The sequence below is a fragment of the Prionailurus viverrinus genome, chromosome B4 (assembly GCF_022837055.1).
Source record: "Prionailurus viverrinus isolate Anna chromosome B4, UM_Priviv_1.0, whole genome shotgun sequence".
NCBI lineage: Eukaryota > Metazoa > Chordata > Mammalia > Carnivora > Felidae > Prionailurus > Prionailurus viverrinus.
The window spans coordinates 7647304-7665277 of NC_062567.1; the positions used below are offsets into that span (position 1 = coordinate 7647304).

A 17974-nucleotide genomic window follows, 5' to 3' on the forward strand; every position below is an offset into this window, starting at 1 on the left:
AGCTCATGTTTTGTAATTGCCTAGATGAACACATTCCAATCAACAACATTATTTAAAAACAAAACAAAACATGGGGCGCCTGGGTGGCGCAGTCGGTTAAGCGTCCAACTTCAGCCAGGTCACGATCTCGCGGTCCGTGGGTTCGAGCCCCGCGTCGGGCTCTGGGCTGATGGCTCAGAGCCTGGAGCCTGTTTCCGATTCTGTGTCTCCCTCTCTCTCTGCCCCTCCCCCGTTCATGCTCTGTCTCTCTCTGTCCCAAAAATAAATAAACGTTGAAAAAAAAATTTTTTTAAACAAAACAAAACAAAAAACCTACTTCTGAATTTAAAAAATCATAAAAAACCAATGCAAGCCATCAAGTCAAGCTTGGTCACATACTTCTATAATAATGACAGTACAATCTTCAAACTACTGGAAATAAGAGACTGCCAAATTCTCTAAGCTAAAGGTCCAAGCACAGCAATGAAGGGAAGTCCCCAGTGAAGGAAGCAGATTTGTGTGTGTATGAGTGTGTGCACCTCAAGCACCATGCAGTTAGTACATACTAACTAGTGGGGTTTCTGAATATTATAAATGTGTGCAAATGCTTTAGGCTGTTTAAATTAAAGGCAATATTTACTAGTCCAAATAATAATTTCTACTTCTTACCTTGAAGACACATGAACAGGAAAATCAGAAATTCAAAACAACATAAAAATAAGAATATAGCTTAGTCATTTTTTGAGTACAATAAAACATCAATTTTAAAATAATTTTTGAGGGGCACCTGGGTGGCTCAGTTGGTTAAGTGTCCAACTCTTGATTTCAGCTCAGGTCATGATCTCATGGTTCATGAGATTGAGCCCCGAATTGGGTTCCAATGTGACAGCATGGAGGATTCTTTCTCTTTCTCCCTCTCTCTCTCTCTCTCTCTCTCTCTCTGCTCCTACTCCACGCTCACGTGCTCTCTCACAAAATAAACTTTAAAAAAATAAATCAGAAAAGGATCATTTTCCAAACCATTCAGTAATTCAACATCTAAAAGTGTATACATAGTGCATCCAAGCACGTAGTATAAGACTTTCTACAGCCTAGAGAGTTATAATCACTTTGCGGTAGTACAAAGTCTCATTTTTATCTCCATTACTACAACTTAACATTTATGGAGCTCCAAATATGCATATCCTCTAAGCAACATTACAATAATATATGGAAAAATAATGCATTAAGCTCAAAGCTACTTTGATTTCTTGAGCAATCATAAAGTACATCCTAAACATCTTATAAACACAAACCTATGTAAACTGATTACAGAGAGAGACGATGGCTTTCAGTTAGGTGGGGAGGAGAGCCCCACGTCGCTCCCGTGGCGAATTCTTCTTGATTGTGAACAGCAGCTCTACCACTTATCAGCAATTTGATCTTAACCTCCCTCAGCTTCATTTCCCTTATTTGTAAAACTGAGATACCACCATACCATGCAAGGTTGTTTTAAGGATTTCGGATCTAGTCTATAAAGCCAGTAGCAGTTGCACATGGGAAGAGACCGGAATGGTAGACAATAAATTTTAACAGAGATCTTTCCTAAGGAAATTAGAGGATGTCCAAAAAAATCTTTCCGAGTGTTCTGTGTTGTCCAAGTTTTCTTGGACACGAGGGATAATAATTCTATAAAAATGAAATGAAAAAAATAAAAAGTCTTGTTTTGTTCCCCAAAAGCACAATGTATTATGCAAATCTCAAATTTCCTATTATCCCACAGAAGAACAGTCACTATTTGAGTTCTCACTGTGTGCCAGATATATCCCATAAACTATCTCCACTTGATGTTCACAGCTACCTATGAGTATGTCATCTAGGCAACTGTAAAATATGTACTAATATTAAGCAAAATAGGCTTTTAAATGTAAGAAAACTGAGGATCAGAAAAGTCACTCAGCTAGTACATGACAGTGCCGGGATTCAAACCCCAGTCCCACTTATCCGCTCTAGACACATTACAATGGTTAATCATGAATTTGGCAACAAAGGCAAGAACTATCTTATCATCAAAGAACAAAAAGCAAAATTTTTTTTTCTACTTATACAACCCTGCCCTAAAACATCCTGTGTCCTTTCTTTACTACTGTAATAAATTTCTCTAAAAGAAAGAGGACACTATCGGCTTATCTAGATCCCTAGAGATTTAGCAAACTTCACACATCAAGCCCCAGCAAATAACTGAAATACAGCTAACCAAAGAAGAAAAGACCTCTAAAAAAATCAGTGTGCCAACAATAATAGTTCATATACATTCTTAAAACATCTCTTACAACTTTCATTCAGAACTAATTTATCCCATCTTTATTCAGAACTACTTTTAGATGTAGTTTAAAGAGCAGGTTGATAGTTGCTTCACTCCCAAGTCAAAGAATATTAAAGCAAAAAATGAGACTAGGAAAGACTATTAGAGGCAGATGCACTGATAACCTACAAGTAACTGCCCGCCCGAAGAATCAGAAAGTTAAAAAATTTATAAGGAAGATTTAAATAGCATTTAATCTAAATCTACCTGGAGTATATTCAGCAGTGCTAAGTATCTCCCTAGGCCCTGAGTTACTCAGAAAAAAGTATCTAGTATAGTCTACGGCATAAAATGACAAAATAAAATTCTAAGTAGTTTCATCCAGAAAGTTGATATATCAAAGTCTGTGCTTCAAGCACCCAAAAAAATTACACTATAGAATACTTCATTTCCTAACTGAACAGTTATCACACACTTGTAAACTATTCAAACAATACAGATGTGTATAAAGGAAGTGAAATCTCTTTCCCCCATACTGCCTTCCCAAACCCATTTCCCAGTGTTAACTGTTCTTCAGGGTGTTTCCATCCAGTCTTTTTCATCTGCATATTCCAAAACAGATAAAATCACACCAAATACACACACGCACGCACTCATGCAGAAGAACACATATATCCACACGTACATACGTACGTACGAGAGGGCAGCAAAGAGAACCATACTATGCATACTGTTCTGCAATTTTCTCCTCACATATATTTCATGGCTGTTTTCCAGATCTGTTCGTATCAATCAAGCTTATTATCTTTAATGGCCAGCTGTACTGTGCTCCACTGAATGGACAGATCACTGTGTACTAATCTTTCTCCTACTGAGTTATCCAAGTAATTTCAGGTGGTTTCATATTATGTGAATAACGCTGCACACAGACCTTTATGCACATAAGCAGGAACAGTGTGTTCTACAAAACAGAATCACAGCTTTGAAATGATGGGCCAGATAAAACATGACTTTTAATTCTGATAAAGAATACGAAACTGCCCACCAAAAAACATACCAAACAACGTGTTAGTACCTCTTTCATCACACTGAATATTATCCATATTTCTGAATTTTAGCTAGTCTTAGGCACACATGATATTTCATTACCGTTTATATCTGCATTCTCCAACAAACACTGCTAGTTGTGTATCCCATATTCCTACATCTCCCTTACTGCTAGAACCCCAGTTTTTCAGCAAGAATGTTTCAAGTTAAAAAATACTTGCTTCTCAGGCCACCTTGCAGCCATGTGATACAGTTCTGGCTAGTGGTTTAAGGAAGTGTTTATGCTTTCTTTATCCAGGTGACACCCATTCTGGAGTTCCCCTTCTCCTTTTCCTCCTGGCTCTTGGACCTAAAGATGGAGACAAAGCAGCTCTCTTGCAAACGTCAGGACAAAGACTGAATGTGACTGAGGAGAAGAATGCAAAGCACTGGCTTACTTAAGGCCCTTATTCCACCACTGTAACTGCCCTACAGAGTGTGCCCACCCTGGAATTCCAGGCACTCTGCCTGATTTTAAGCACAGTGGTTACACAAATCTATGCATGTGCTAACTGCATAAACTACACACACACACACACACACACACACACACACACACACACACTACATATAAAACTGGTGAAATCTGAATAAAGTCTGTAAGTTGCCATAATGTCAATATCCTGGTTTTCATATTTAACTACAGTTCTGTAACACGTTGCCATAGGGGGAACTGGTGAAGGGTACATGGGACCTCCCAGTACTATGTTTTGCAACCCGCTGTGACTGAAATTGTTTCAAAATTTTAAAAATACTTGGTCCTATTTGAAAACCCATAATCAATATACTCTTTCTCACTCTTCGAATTTCTCCCAGCAGAATCTGAATGAACTTTTGCTTTCCTTTCAACTCTACTCCAAACCCCACATTTCCAATCAAGGTTTCAGAGGCTAATCAATGCATAAGAAAGTCACTGCTTCCCCCCACCCAATTCTGCACAATTAATTCCTAGACACCAAGAAATCAGCCCACAGGATGCCAAGATTATCAAGTATAACCATTCCAAAGGTTTTCATTCACATGTGTGATTGTTTACAGCAAGATAAGGGCTTTCCCACAATTACTTAAAATTTAAAGGAATATTAAAATGTTCTTAAATAGCAATTTAGATGAGCCCAAGTCAGATTTCCAAAGTACCGCATCTATATTGTGTTGGATGTTTTTGGTAACCATAGTGATGTAACTAGCAGGTGTTCAGGTAACAGTCATTAAAAGCTCACATGACTAGATAGCAAAATGACCTTTATTAACTACTGCATCTGTGTCTGCCAAATAGAAGAGAAACAATACTCAAGTAGCCTGTTTTTTAAAGGGCAGCAAGTTCTGTGACCACAGACACTGCAGTACTTTTAAATTGCACTCCGATTATATCAAGATAGTGGGCACAAATAAACATTTAATTCCAAGTGGCATTCTAAGTAAAACAACTCACTGCAAACCTAATTGTTCTCTAGAGAATGTTTATAAAATCTACTGGGCAGTCTGTTTCAGTAATAAAATAATATAGAGTGAGAATCAAATCCTCTCAGTCATTAGGTAACTGATTAAATATACCAATTATCTATTATCCAGGTGCATTCATCTCTTTGCTGATAAAGAGATTTGTCTGGAGAAACAAATACCGGGCAAGCTCATGAACCACTGCATTCTTCAGAATTAACTTTTTCTTCAAAATAAAAAATTAAAAAAAAGAATTAACTTTTCTTCAAAATAATGAATGAGCGAATGAGGTCCTTGCCCTCAAGAAGGTCACAGCTTAATAAAGGCACAACCCTTTTAAAAAGTAAGCATAAGGACATGTGTTATAGGAGAATAAGCAGAGATCGATGCAAAGTGTTACTCTAAATCACTGTCAGGTAGAACTCAGTACACCTCTGTCCTACCAGTTCCCAACTATCCCCCCCACGCCATCTCTAAGAAAACTAAGAAAGCAAGAAAGGATGTTGATCAATGTCTTAGAGAGGCTGTCTGAGGATCCCTACTTACACTGCAAGCCCATGTATAAATCTGACTCACATTACCGGTTTTATAATACCCACTCTTTTCTCCATCATATAATATATAATACAAGGTAACTGGCACCACATATATTTGTGACAGGACACGTAACCCAAAATGCAGCTGTCCACAGATAATTATGGATCTGTCACTGCTATTCTTTTCCATTAAGCAAAATGTAGTAACAGAGATTCCGTGAGATCTTATACCACAGGCACACACCATCTACAGAAGTCTACACTCAAGTTTTTACACGTTTTTCCTCATATTGAGAAAGTAACTTGTTTAAAGTGAAAAATAACCTAAATTATACCCAGATGTCATTACTATAAAAAAATAAAAACTACACTTTGCTTGTTTTTTTTAATGTTTATTCATTTTTGAGAGAGAGACAGAATGCGAGTGGGTGAGGGGCAGAGAGAGAGGGAGACACAGAATCTGAAGTAGGCTCCAGGCTCTGAGCTGTCAGCACAGAGCCCAATGCGGGGCTCGAACCCATGAACCACAAGATCATGACCCGAGCAGCAGTTGAATGCTTAACCAACTAAGCCACCCAGGTGCCCTACTCGTTCTGTTAGATGGTACTTTTTTTCCTTTTGATTTGACTTTTTTTCCCCTTTGTTATATCCATGTGATAAATCCTTGAGTATAATCAGGAAAAACACAGAAAGAAGCAACAAACGACAGACCAAAGAGTGTGCAAGACAATTTAAAGAAGTGAGGAAACCAAGATAAAATCAGCATCCTTTAAGAATGTATCATCCAGGAGCCCCTGAGTGACTCAGTCAGTTAAGTGTCTGACTCTTGATTTTGGCTCAGGTCATGATCTCAGGGTCGTGAGATAGAGTCTCACTCTCAGGGTCAGGAAATGGAGCCTGCTTGGGATTCCCTCTCTCTTCTCTCTCTCTTTCCTCCTCCCCCACCACACACTCACTCAGTCTCAATCTCCACACTGTCTCTCAGGAAGGAAGGAAGGAAGGAAGGAAGGAAGGAAGGAAGGAAGGAAGGAAGGAAGGAAGGAAGAAAGGAAAGGAAAAAAGAGAAGAATGCACCATTCAGAAAATCAACAAATGTGTCACCAAAGGGTGCTCCACATGCCACCATGTTGTAGGGTTGTGACCTCCAGTGACAAGAACTATTACCCAGATCCTCCCCACTGAGACAAATATAGACAAGTAGAGTCTTGAGACATGGGGCACATTTCTGATACTGACATCACAGATGGCAGAATGGGTTTTGAATTCCCTTTACTTCAGAAATTACTTGAACAAATGTGTTTTGATATTAATAGAAATACTGATTGCATTTCAAAATCTGAAGATTTTTTTATTCATCAAGCATACTCTGAGCATTTACTAAATGCACACATCCTAACACTACACATTCTGGGAGAGCTCCTACACCATTTCAAGAGGGAAACCATCAGCATTAAATGTTTTTAACAACTAAGGCAGTGATTTAAAAAAAAATGGAACAAAGGGCTAGAAGTGACGGTAGTGGAAAGTGAGTTGGGATGGGTAGGATGGAACTCCCAAAATGCCCATCAAAGGAGACCATGCTTCACCCTGAGAGCAGTGAGGACTCACAATGAATTTTTAAGCTCAAATGTATGACCGAAACATTGTTCTAAATGGTGATCCAATATAAAAATGAAAAATGCATCCAAACAGGTTGGTATACATAAATTTTTTTTCTCAAATGGGCAATGAAAAATACATTAAAGGCAAAAATATCATCATTACACATTACTAACTATAAAGTGTAATAAATCTGAACACACAACACACATTTGTTTACTTAACAAACACACAGATACTATGTGCCAGGTGCTATTCTAAGCACTTTACAAATGTTGATTCATTTAATCCCCATTAACAACCTTATGAGAATGTGTGCTGTTATTAATCCAAATGTACATAGGAGGAGACTGAGGCACAGAGAAATTAAATAACTTGCCCAAGTTCACATGACTAGATGGTTGTGGATTCAAGATATGAATCCAGGCAGTCTGGCTAGACAGTCTGCCCAGTAGGGTCCAACAGAACTTTCTGCAACGTGGCTACTGGGCACTTACCATGTGGCTAGTATGACTAAGAAACTGAATTTTTTATTTTTTATTTTTTTAATGGTTATTTATTTTTAAGAGAGAGAGAGAGAGCACGAGCGGGGCAGAGAGAAAGGGAGACACAATCTGGAGCAGGCTCCAGGCTCTGAGCTGTCAGCACAGAGCCTGATGTGGGGCTCGAACCCACAAACCATGAGATAGTGACCTGAGCCAAAGTCAGACGCTTAACCAACTGAGCCATCCAGGCGCTCTGGAACTGAATTGTTTCATTTTCCTTAATATTAATTATTTAAGTTATTAAGTTACTTAAGTTTATTTTCTTTAAGTTGTTTAAGTTTAACTAACCATGCATTAGTGGCTAGTGTACCATGAGGGACAGAGTTCAGACGATGCTCTTAATTACCATGGAGTACGACCTTACTGACAAGCAAGAAAGGAAGGTTACTCGGGATGTCCACTGCATTCAATTTTAGTTTATACAATCCAAAGAAAATTTTTTAAAGAATTTAGACTTTCAGGGGCGCCTGGGTGGCGCAGTCGGTTGAGCGTCCGACTTCAGCCAGGTCACGATCTCGCGGTCCGTGAGTTCGAGCCCCGCGTCGGGCTCTGGGCTGATGGCTCAGAGCCTGGAGCCTGTTTCCGATTCTGTGTCTCCCTCTCTCTCTGCCCCTCCCCCGTTCATGCTCTGTCTCTCTCTGTCCCAAAAATAAAAAAAAAATAAACGTTGAAAAAAAAAATTTTTTTTTAAAGAATTTAGACTTTCAAGCAATAACTGATTGCAAAATTTACTGCCTTACTTCCATAATTCTTTATCATAGTTGAGACAATGACACACTGGACCAATGAGCTAAATAACATGGACCCATTTTTCTTTAAAATAATGTATTTTAAAACAGCTTGCTAATTAAAATCTATACACAGAAATATACTTCCCTAACACAATGTTCTGATAAAACTGTTATCAATTATCTGTGCCCATAACACATACACAATTTCAAATATCACATTTCTCAATTTAAAGAATAAATGCACTGCTTAAAGTTTTCCAAGTGTAAGTGAAATGAAACCGTTCAAAAGACTACCCATCACTATACTGAGTCTGACCACTGTGCACAGAGAGCACTGTCTTCTCTCCTGGACACAAACGCTTATCAGCAAGTTTAGTAGCCATCGAACATATCAGGAGTGCAATATCAGTGGCAATAACAACAAAAATAACAGAACCAAGGAAAACATTAACAGCAGCTAACGCTGAGCCCTTACTACATGCCAGCCACCGTGCAGGCCCTTTATATGCCTGATCTCAATCCTCACGACATTCTTGCAAAGTACGTCCCATGATCATCCCTACTCCAGGAAAAGAATCTGATGCACAGGGACGTAAGTAACTCGCCAAAGGTCACACAGCTAATAAGTGAGAAACAGATACAGGATTGAGACCCCGGTCTGCCTGAATATAGTCCATGATCTCAATTAGCCTCGTCTGTGCTGCCTTTCTCTTGATTAAGTCACATTACTGTATATCGACATAGCAGTAAACTGTAAAAACTCTCTGAAAGTTTTTATACTTAAGCTTATACTTTCTAAGACTTCTGCAACCCAATTTACTATGTGTGTGTGTAGAAAACAGTGAAGACAGCCAGGTGAGCATTATGAATCTGATATTTTAATCTAAGAGGTCATCACAAAAAAACAAAAATGGCTTTAAGAAAAATAATAGAATATGAATGTCAGTGCTGAGATCTTAGAGAACACCTCATCATAGAACAAATGGAAAACACCATGACACGCAGAGATTTACTGACTTGCCACATGATGGTAGAACTAGATCATAGGTCTTCTGATTCCCTAACCATCAATGTCCCTCCCATCCTATTGTAACAGCCACATCTGTGTTTTAACTCAGGATAAAGACTATTCCTCATTAAGACTACCCAAGCCCAACAATAACAAAATATACTGTAACAGGGTTTGAGTTGCATGCTAAGAGATTCTGCTATTTAAAAGATATACTTTTGGATACACACTAGTGAGGATTGCTTTGACTATAAGTAATAAACCAAGAAGTGTAGAGGGAAGTGAGGTGGTGCAAATGCTCACTGGTCCCAGTGCTTTCACCAAAGACGAGACTTCTACATTTCTCTTCCACCATATCGCTTCTGTCCTCACGGTCACATCATGGCTGCTACAACTTCAGGAATTACATTCACGTTCCAGATAAGAAAAAAAAGATGTAACAAGGAAGCAGAGATGACCAACTATCTCAGAAAGCAAAACTTTCCCAGAAATCTCTAGCTGACTTTTACTTCCATCGCAGAAAAATACCGTTTAACTGGTTTGTTTTTTAACAAACAGTATCACTCCAAACAAAATCAAAATCCTGTTATTAGTAAAGATTTGAAGGAGATAGGATACTGGGTGGGCAATGAACAGTATATGCCACAAGTAGTCATTTCTCAACTTCTCACTAGTTCTTTTTTGGTCAAAAGCTTGAAACTTTTTGGGGCGCCTGGGTGGCTCAGTCGGCTGAGCGTCCGATTTCAGCTCAGGTCATGATCTCACACTCCATGAGTACGAGCCCCGCGTCAGGCTCTGTGCTGACAGCTCAGAGTCTGGAGCCTGCTTCAGATTCTGCGTCTCCCCCTCTCTCTCTCTCTCTCTCTCTCTCTCTCTGCCCCTCCCCTGCTCATGCTCTGTCTCTCTGTGTCTCAAAAATAAACAGAAACATTAAAAAAAAAAAAAAGCTTGAAACTTTTTGTAAATCATAAAAAAAACTTCAAACAAACAACTAAATCAAGAATACTACCTGCTGTAACTTCAGTTTCTCAAACTTAGTCAATGTGTGCAGCAAAATACATCCACTTTAAATATAAGCTGAAAACCATGATCTTTCAGCTGCAAACCATGATCTATCAGACACTACAAAATATCTCAAAAGGAATCCCACCTTTCTCTGTCCACTGTTACGTTATTAGCTACAATATTTCATTTAACTAAAGACCAGTTTCTGACAATCTTAACTCTTTTCCAAAGCACAGCTAAAAGACAGAATGGAAGCAAAATTGTTCAGAGCCAAAACATTTACCGTTGACCCTTGAACGACATGGGTTTGAGTTGTACAGGTCCTACAGAGATGTTTTTCAGTAAACACAGTGGAAAACTTTTTGGAGATTTGAGACAATCTGGAAAAACTCACAGACAAATTGCATAGCCTAGAAATATCAAAAAAATTAAGTAAAAGGTCTGTCATGAATGTGTAAAATATATGTAGACATTAGTCTATTTTATCACCTGTTACCATAAAATATATACAAATCTATTATAAAAAGTTAAAATGTATCAAAACTTATGTACACACTTACAGACCATGCATGCCACCACTCACAGTCAAATGTAAACAAATGTGGAGATTAAATCACAACTGTCTTGGGGCGCCTGGGTGGCGCAGTCGGTTGGGCGTCCGACTTCGGCCAGGTCACGATCTCGCGGTCCGGGAGTTCGAGCCCCGCGTCGGGCTCTGGGCTGATGGCTCGGAGCCTGGAGCCTGTTTCCGATTCTGTGTCTGCCTCTCTCTCTGCCCCTCCCCCGTTCATGCTCTGTCTCTCTCTGTCCCAAAAATAAATAAACATTGAAAAAAAAAATTTTTTTTTTAAATAAAAAATAAAAAAAATAAATCACAACTGTCTAAAATTAACCAGAAGGGGAAAGGCAATCTGTGAAGCCATCGCCACAGCCATGCCAGCAGATGTGAAAACCTTACACTTTTCGTGAAATACCTTTTATCTCATGTTGAAAATGCTGTACTTATGTGGGTACAGGATTGCTGTAAGAAAGGAATACCTACAGAATCTAGTATGATTGGAGAAAAAGCGAAGTCATGATGTGACAACTTAAAGCAAAAAGAGGATGAAGGATCTAAAGCCAGAGAATTTAATGTCAGCACAGGATGGTTTGATAATTCTAGAAAGAGGTTTGGCTTAAAAAACATCAAGGTAACAGGAGAAGCAGCCTCTGCCAGCCAAGAGGCAGCAGACGAGTTCCCAGATGCCATTCAGAAAATCACTAAGACAAGGTATCTGCCTGACCAGGTTTTTAATGCAGATGAAGTGCCCTATTCTGGAGGGGGAAAAAAAAAAAAAAAAAAAGAATGCCACAAAGGACATTAGTAAGGAAGAGAAATAAGCATGAGGATTTAAGGCAAGAAGGGACAGGCTAACTTTACCGTTTTGTGCAAATGCAGTCAGGTTTACGACCAGACTGTCCTTATCTAGAAAGCCTGGGCTTTGAAGGGAAAAGATAAACACCAGCTGTCAGCCTTTTGGTTGTACAACAAGAAGGCCTGGACAACCAGGACCCTTTTCTTGGATCAGCTCCATCAATGTTTTGTCCCTGAAGTCAAGAAGTATCTTGCCAGTATGAGACTACTTTTCAAAGTTGTTTAGACATCCGGATGGCCAACAGACACATGAAAAGATGTTCAGCGTCGCTCCTTATCAGGGAAATACAAATCAAAACCACACTCAGGTATCACCTCACGCCAGTCAGAGTGGCCAAAATGAACAAATCAGGAGACTATAGATGCTGGAGAGGATGTGGAGAAACGGGAACCCTCTTGCACTGTTGGTGGGAATGCAAATTGGTGCAGCCGCTCTGGAAAGCAGTGTGGAGGTTCCTCAGAAAATTAAAAATAGACCTACCCTATGACCCAGCAATAGCACTGCTAGGAATTTATCCAAGGGATACAGGAGCACTGATGCATAGGGCCACTTGTACCCCAATGTTCATAGCAGCACTCTCAACAATAGCCAAATTATGGAAAGAGCCTAAATGTCCATCAACTGATGAATGGATAAAGAAATTGTGGTTTATATACACAATGGAATATTACATGGCAATGAGAAAAAATGAAATATGGCCTTTTGTAGCAACGTGGATGGAACTGGAGAGTGTGATGCTAAGTGAAATAAGCCATACAGAGAAAGACAGATACCATATGGTCTCACTCTTATGTGGATCCTGAGAAACTTAACAGGAACCCATGGGGGAGGGGAAGGAAAAAAAAAAAAAAAGAGGTTAGAAAGGGAGAGAGCCAAAGCATAAGAGACTGTTAAAAACTGAGAACAAACTGAGGGTTGATGGGGGGTGGGAGGGAGGAGAGGGTGGGTGATGGGTATTGAGGAGGGCACCTTTTGGGATGAGCACTGGGTGTTGTATGGAAACCAATTTGTCAATAAATTTCAGAAAAAAAAAAAAAGAAAAAAAAAAAAATAAATAAATAAATCTAAAAAAAAAAAAAAAACAAAGTTGTTTTGATATTGGACAGTGTCCCTGGCCACCCAGAGCCCCATGAGTTCAACATTGAAGGCGTCAAAGTGGCCCACATGCCCCAAAACACAACGTCTCTAATTCAGCCTTCGGATTGGGGACATAAGGACCTTTAAGGCTCATTACTTGGCACTCTACAGAAAGGATTGTTAACGTTATGGAAGAGAACTCTGACAGTGAGAACATTATGAAAGTCTGAAAATATGACACTACTAAAGATGCCATGTTGTTACGGAAAAAGTCATGAAAGCCATCAAGGCCAAAACAATAAACTCCTGCTGGGGAAAAGTGTGTCCAGATGTTATGCCTGACTTCATAGGATTTACAACACAGCCAACCAAGGAAACCAGGAAAGAGATTGTGGACATGGCAAAGAAAAGATCGGGGGGGGGGGGGGGGGGGGACTTGAAGGGTTTCAAGATATGGATCTTAGAGAAATTCAAGAGATAACAGATACCACACGAGAGGAGTTAACAGATGACCTGATGGAAATGAATGCTTCCGAACCAGTGCCGGACGATGAGGAAGACACAGAAGCAGCAGAGCCCAAAAACAAATTGAAATCAGATAATCTGGCAGAAGGGGTCCCATCATTCAAAACTGCTTTTGACTTCTTTAACAACATGGACCCTTCTACGGTACAGGCACTGAAACTGAAGCAAATGGTGGAAGAAGGATTGGTAAAGTATGGAAATATTTTTGGAAAAATGAAAAAGCAAAAGAGTCAGACAGAAATCATGATGTATTTCCATAGAGTTTCACCTACTGTGCCCTCCTCACCTGCCTCTCCTTCCTCCTCCACGTCCGCCGCCCCTGAGAAGGCGCCACCACCCCCACTTCCTCCTCCTCTGCAGCCTAGGCAACGTGAAGACAACAAGGATGAGGATCCCATTTCCACTTAATAAACAGTAAACAATCATCATGCCACACAGTTCATACATGTTGGTTGCATACATGTGTGTCTTTGTGCAAACATCTAATAACTGTAGGCATGAACTGTAGGAGATGCTTTTGCATCATCAGTGTCACTTAAGTATTCGTCATGGGGAACGTCCTGTGCAAGACCTACATAAGCAGATAGCCTATCCTCAGATAAGCATAAGGTGAGTGGCATTTAATATAAAATCAATAATGTGTTAGTTTTCTTACTGTTTATAACTTCACTTTCAAAGAATTACACCACCGTACATTATGCTTGGAGGAGCTTTGTATCAGCCTATTATCAAAAGTAAGTGTCTTTTCTAAAACAAAACAAACAAAAAAAAAGTGTAACAGTGTTTCCTATACGCTATCATGAATATGACTGTGACACTGTATAGCATAAAAATTTTATATGATTTATTCATTAGTATACAGGCTAGGCTCCCGTGAAGCAATCGAATTGATTACACTAGGCTACCATAAGGCAATCTTACTGCTGCTTTCTCATTATCAATGCCTGAATCATGAGACCTGGTATGAATTTCTTTTTCACATTATCTTTTCATTTTTGATGTCTAGTGTTAGTAAGAAATTTGACAGCTACAATGTTTTGTATCATGTAAGACAATACTGATAATGGTACTGACAGACTATTCATCTTGTAAACTGATGACATACACTTACAGTGTTGATACAGTGCTATCCTGTAAATGTATTTTCTCTCCCTTATGATTTTCTTAACATTTTCTTTTCTCTAGCTTTAGTGTAAGAACACAGCGTATAATACACACGACACACAAAATAAAATATGTCTCTATCGACAGTTTATATTATCAGTAAGGCTTCCACTCAACAGTAGGTTGTTAGTAAAGTTTAGGGGAGTCAAGTTATACGTGGATTTTAAACTGTGTGGGGATTGGCACCCTTAACCCCCACATTATTCAAGAGCCAACTATTTCAGTTAACATTTATTGACCAATTTAACAAATATAACCATAATATACAGAATATTAAAGGCATAGTAACAGGCAAAAGTAAACTGCTAAGGACATACAAAGGAATGCCTAATTCTGCCCTCGAAGGCTGAGGGGAGAAAGTTAGGGAATGCTCCCTGGAGGGCTGGCACCGCTCCCTGGAGACTGACCTGATGAGAGGAAGGACCTGCCATCCTGATGGGGCAGCACGTCTGAGACACAGCAAGCACTCTGCTGAGCCTCCACAGACAGCACACAGAGAGATCTAGTAATGCCACTAGAAACACAGGTTAAATCCCAATCCAGGTTGCATGACAGACTGTTTCACAAAGTGATCTCAGAGAGCAACGGAAGGATGGAATACAGTTAAATGACAGAATGTCACATGACTAGTCTTCTCACCTTCTCCCACTATCATCTAAAGGTTTCTAAACTTCTTCTCATGGTATGTAGGTCTCTTCATGTTTGGCTACCTGGCTCCCGTCCACTGTTTATTTGGCTTAGGATGCTTTTACACACTCTCCCCCCACACCCCCAACCAGCTAGGTTTTTATACATCCTCTGACACCTAGCTCAAATGAAAGCATCTGTCACCTCGCCAACGAGTCTAATTCCTTTGCTCTCCTAATTACCACACTGGGGCCAGTTCCCCATGGGGTTCCCATGACACCTTGTCTACTACAACACCTATCATACTATTGTAATTATTAGCTTTTGTCTCTTACCACCTGCATATGCGTTCCCTGAGAAACTCTGCATCTAAGAAGTCACAAATGTTCAGTGAGTGTTTATCAAATAAAATAAATGAGGAAGCTACTTTAATGATCTAGGGGAGAGATGTTAAGGCTTAAAAGTGGGAATAAAAAGGTTAGGACAGATACCAAAGCTCATAGGCTTTATTAACAGGAGGGATTTTCAAGGTCTCACTCTAAATCTACTCTTACTTTAAGAATAATTTTAATAAACATGATCATCAGGTTTTGCAACCTACAAAAAATATTTTGAATAAAGAAATATTTATATTTATATTTATATTTATCAGACTTCTGTTTAACAAGATAGGGAAACATGTACTATTTTTTAAATATTGTTATCCAAATAAACATGAAGCTTTTAAAGAAGAAAACCAGGCTGCTCAGTGACACACAGCCACAGTGATTACACGTGTGCCTTCTGTACATGTGAACAGATTGTACAGTTTTACTTCCAGTCTGTTCGGCAGTGTGGAGCCTCCCCAACCTCCTCCATCGATTTGGCCCTAGAGACAGAGGCTTACCAGGATATTCGAGAGGAAAACTGTGACAGTTTGTGTTTCCATTTAGCATAAATCACTCATTCCATCCCTTTCCTTGGCCTACAAGATCATTGCTCTAACTCTTAGACTAGTCTATCTTGACAAATGTATATTTTCTTTCTTTTCTTTCTTTCTTTCTTTCATTCATTCATTCATTCATTCATTCATTCAACAAATAGCTGATTGCCTACTATATCCCAGACACTGGCAAGGATCTTATCTTTGTACCCTCAGTGACTAACACAGTGACTGGCATATAGTGGGCACTTGACAAGGGCTTTATGTATAAATAAATGGGAGAATGATGAATGGACAAATGAACATATACATGTGTATCTGACCCTCTTTCCCAGAAGACAAGGATACTTTTCCAAAGACCAATTATCCTTTGCTTAATCTTCCTTTATTTTGCCCAAGGGTGTATTACAAAACATCTATGCCTATTCATTTTGACCATCTTACAATTGTCAATCATTTCTATCAGCTCCCCACTGCATTATTAAAATATAAAATACAGATCCACTAAAATCATACTTCAAATAACACTAGTTCTCTCCCTTTCTTACAATGCTAACCGCTGCAAAATTCTAAGTTCCGCGAAAAGCATTAACATGAACGCTTAGTAATTTCACCAAGTGTTAGGTAGGTTGGGATACTTGATTAATACTTCAACTAAATGACAAAGCGGTGATTTGGCAGATATTTTGAAAATTTTAAAGAAAATATTTATGAATATTGCACAATTTCCCTCCTTCCTCAAAAAAATCCTTCACCATACCCTTGAGTCCTACCTATAACAAGATATATTAAGTTTGCTTACTGCTTCATACCGAGGAAAACTAGGTTATGACAATTTCTCAAACCACTTATCATAATGGTTTCATCTCCAACTCTGATACTTCCCTTCACAAATCAATTATTCCATACAATTTACTAAAATTAATGTGAATATAATACTTTGGAATGTGGCTCTCTCTACATTCATCCAAATTCATGTTATATTTTAAAGAACTGAGTTTTAAAATTCTTTTTACAGGTCATTGTTTTATATTTATCTATAAAACTTTTTCTCAGTTTATCAATATTATAAATTGGTAAAATGTAATAATATTTTAAGAAAGGATAAAACTAATAATAAACATATTAGCTACACGATTAAAAACACTATTAGATTAGGTATAAAAAAAAGAAGTGTCTATGGAAAACAATGTGCCTACAAGATGCCTCTGTTTTTCCTGGTCATAGAAAATTCTGCCTGAAAATCATAAGAATCGAAGAAGAAAAGCTGTTCTACTACTTTAGTATACAGACTCTCTTAGTACTATATTTTCTATATTCATATGGCATTTCCTGTCAAATATGATTAGGCTGTGGACATGTATGCATTTTTAAAAACAAGAAAAATATTACTACTCTTTTCCCTGGGTATATTCCAAGTAATTATGATTGTGACTGAAACCATATAAAGTACCAGAAACATTCCAATAAAAAAATTCCATCTGTAAAGGTTAAACTGTATGAATCTGACATTTTCAAACAGATTGAGATTAAATTAACTAATTTATATTCTCCTGAAATAGTAAAAGCAGTAAGCTTTTTATTTTTTTCTTAGTGCCTAATTGTTAGAATCCTGCTATTCAGAGATAGGAATTCAGTCCTTATTACAGAAGAAAAAGAAGAGGAAATAAAGTAGCAAAAAGGAGGTAAGTAAAGTGTCCTAAATACTATCACATATTCAAAGGTAAGTGACAATAGTTTCTCTGCTTTTTGACATGCATTTTTGCCCATTTAAATACCATGTTATTCCATAAAATGAGAACAGACAAGATAATCTAAGGTTTCTTTCAGCTGTACTATTTTATATGTGGCTGAATATACTATGTGTCACAATACTATTTATCACCACTCTAGATAATTTTGCACAGGACTTAAGGAATCTTATAAGCTTTACTTAAATAGAGATCAGAACAAGTTTTTTAAAAATCCATAATAATCTATATTTTATATCATCTGAAATATATTTATGCTATTCAAATCATACAAAAATG

General features: G+C 38.4%; 1 protein-coding gene across 5 annotated transcripts in view; it reads right to left on the reverse strand.

Annotated features, from left to right (window-relative positions):
• Positions 1 to 17974, reverse strand: part of USP6NL (USP6 N-terminal like) — a 276352-nt gene that overhangs the window by 157858 nt on the left and 100520 nt on the right. The gene's annotated exons all lie outside the window — the stretch shown is intronic.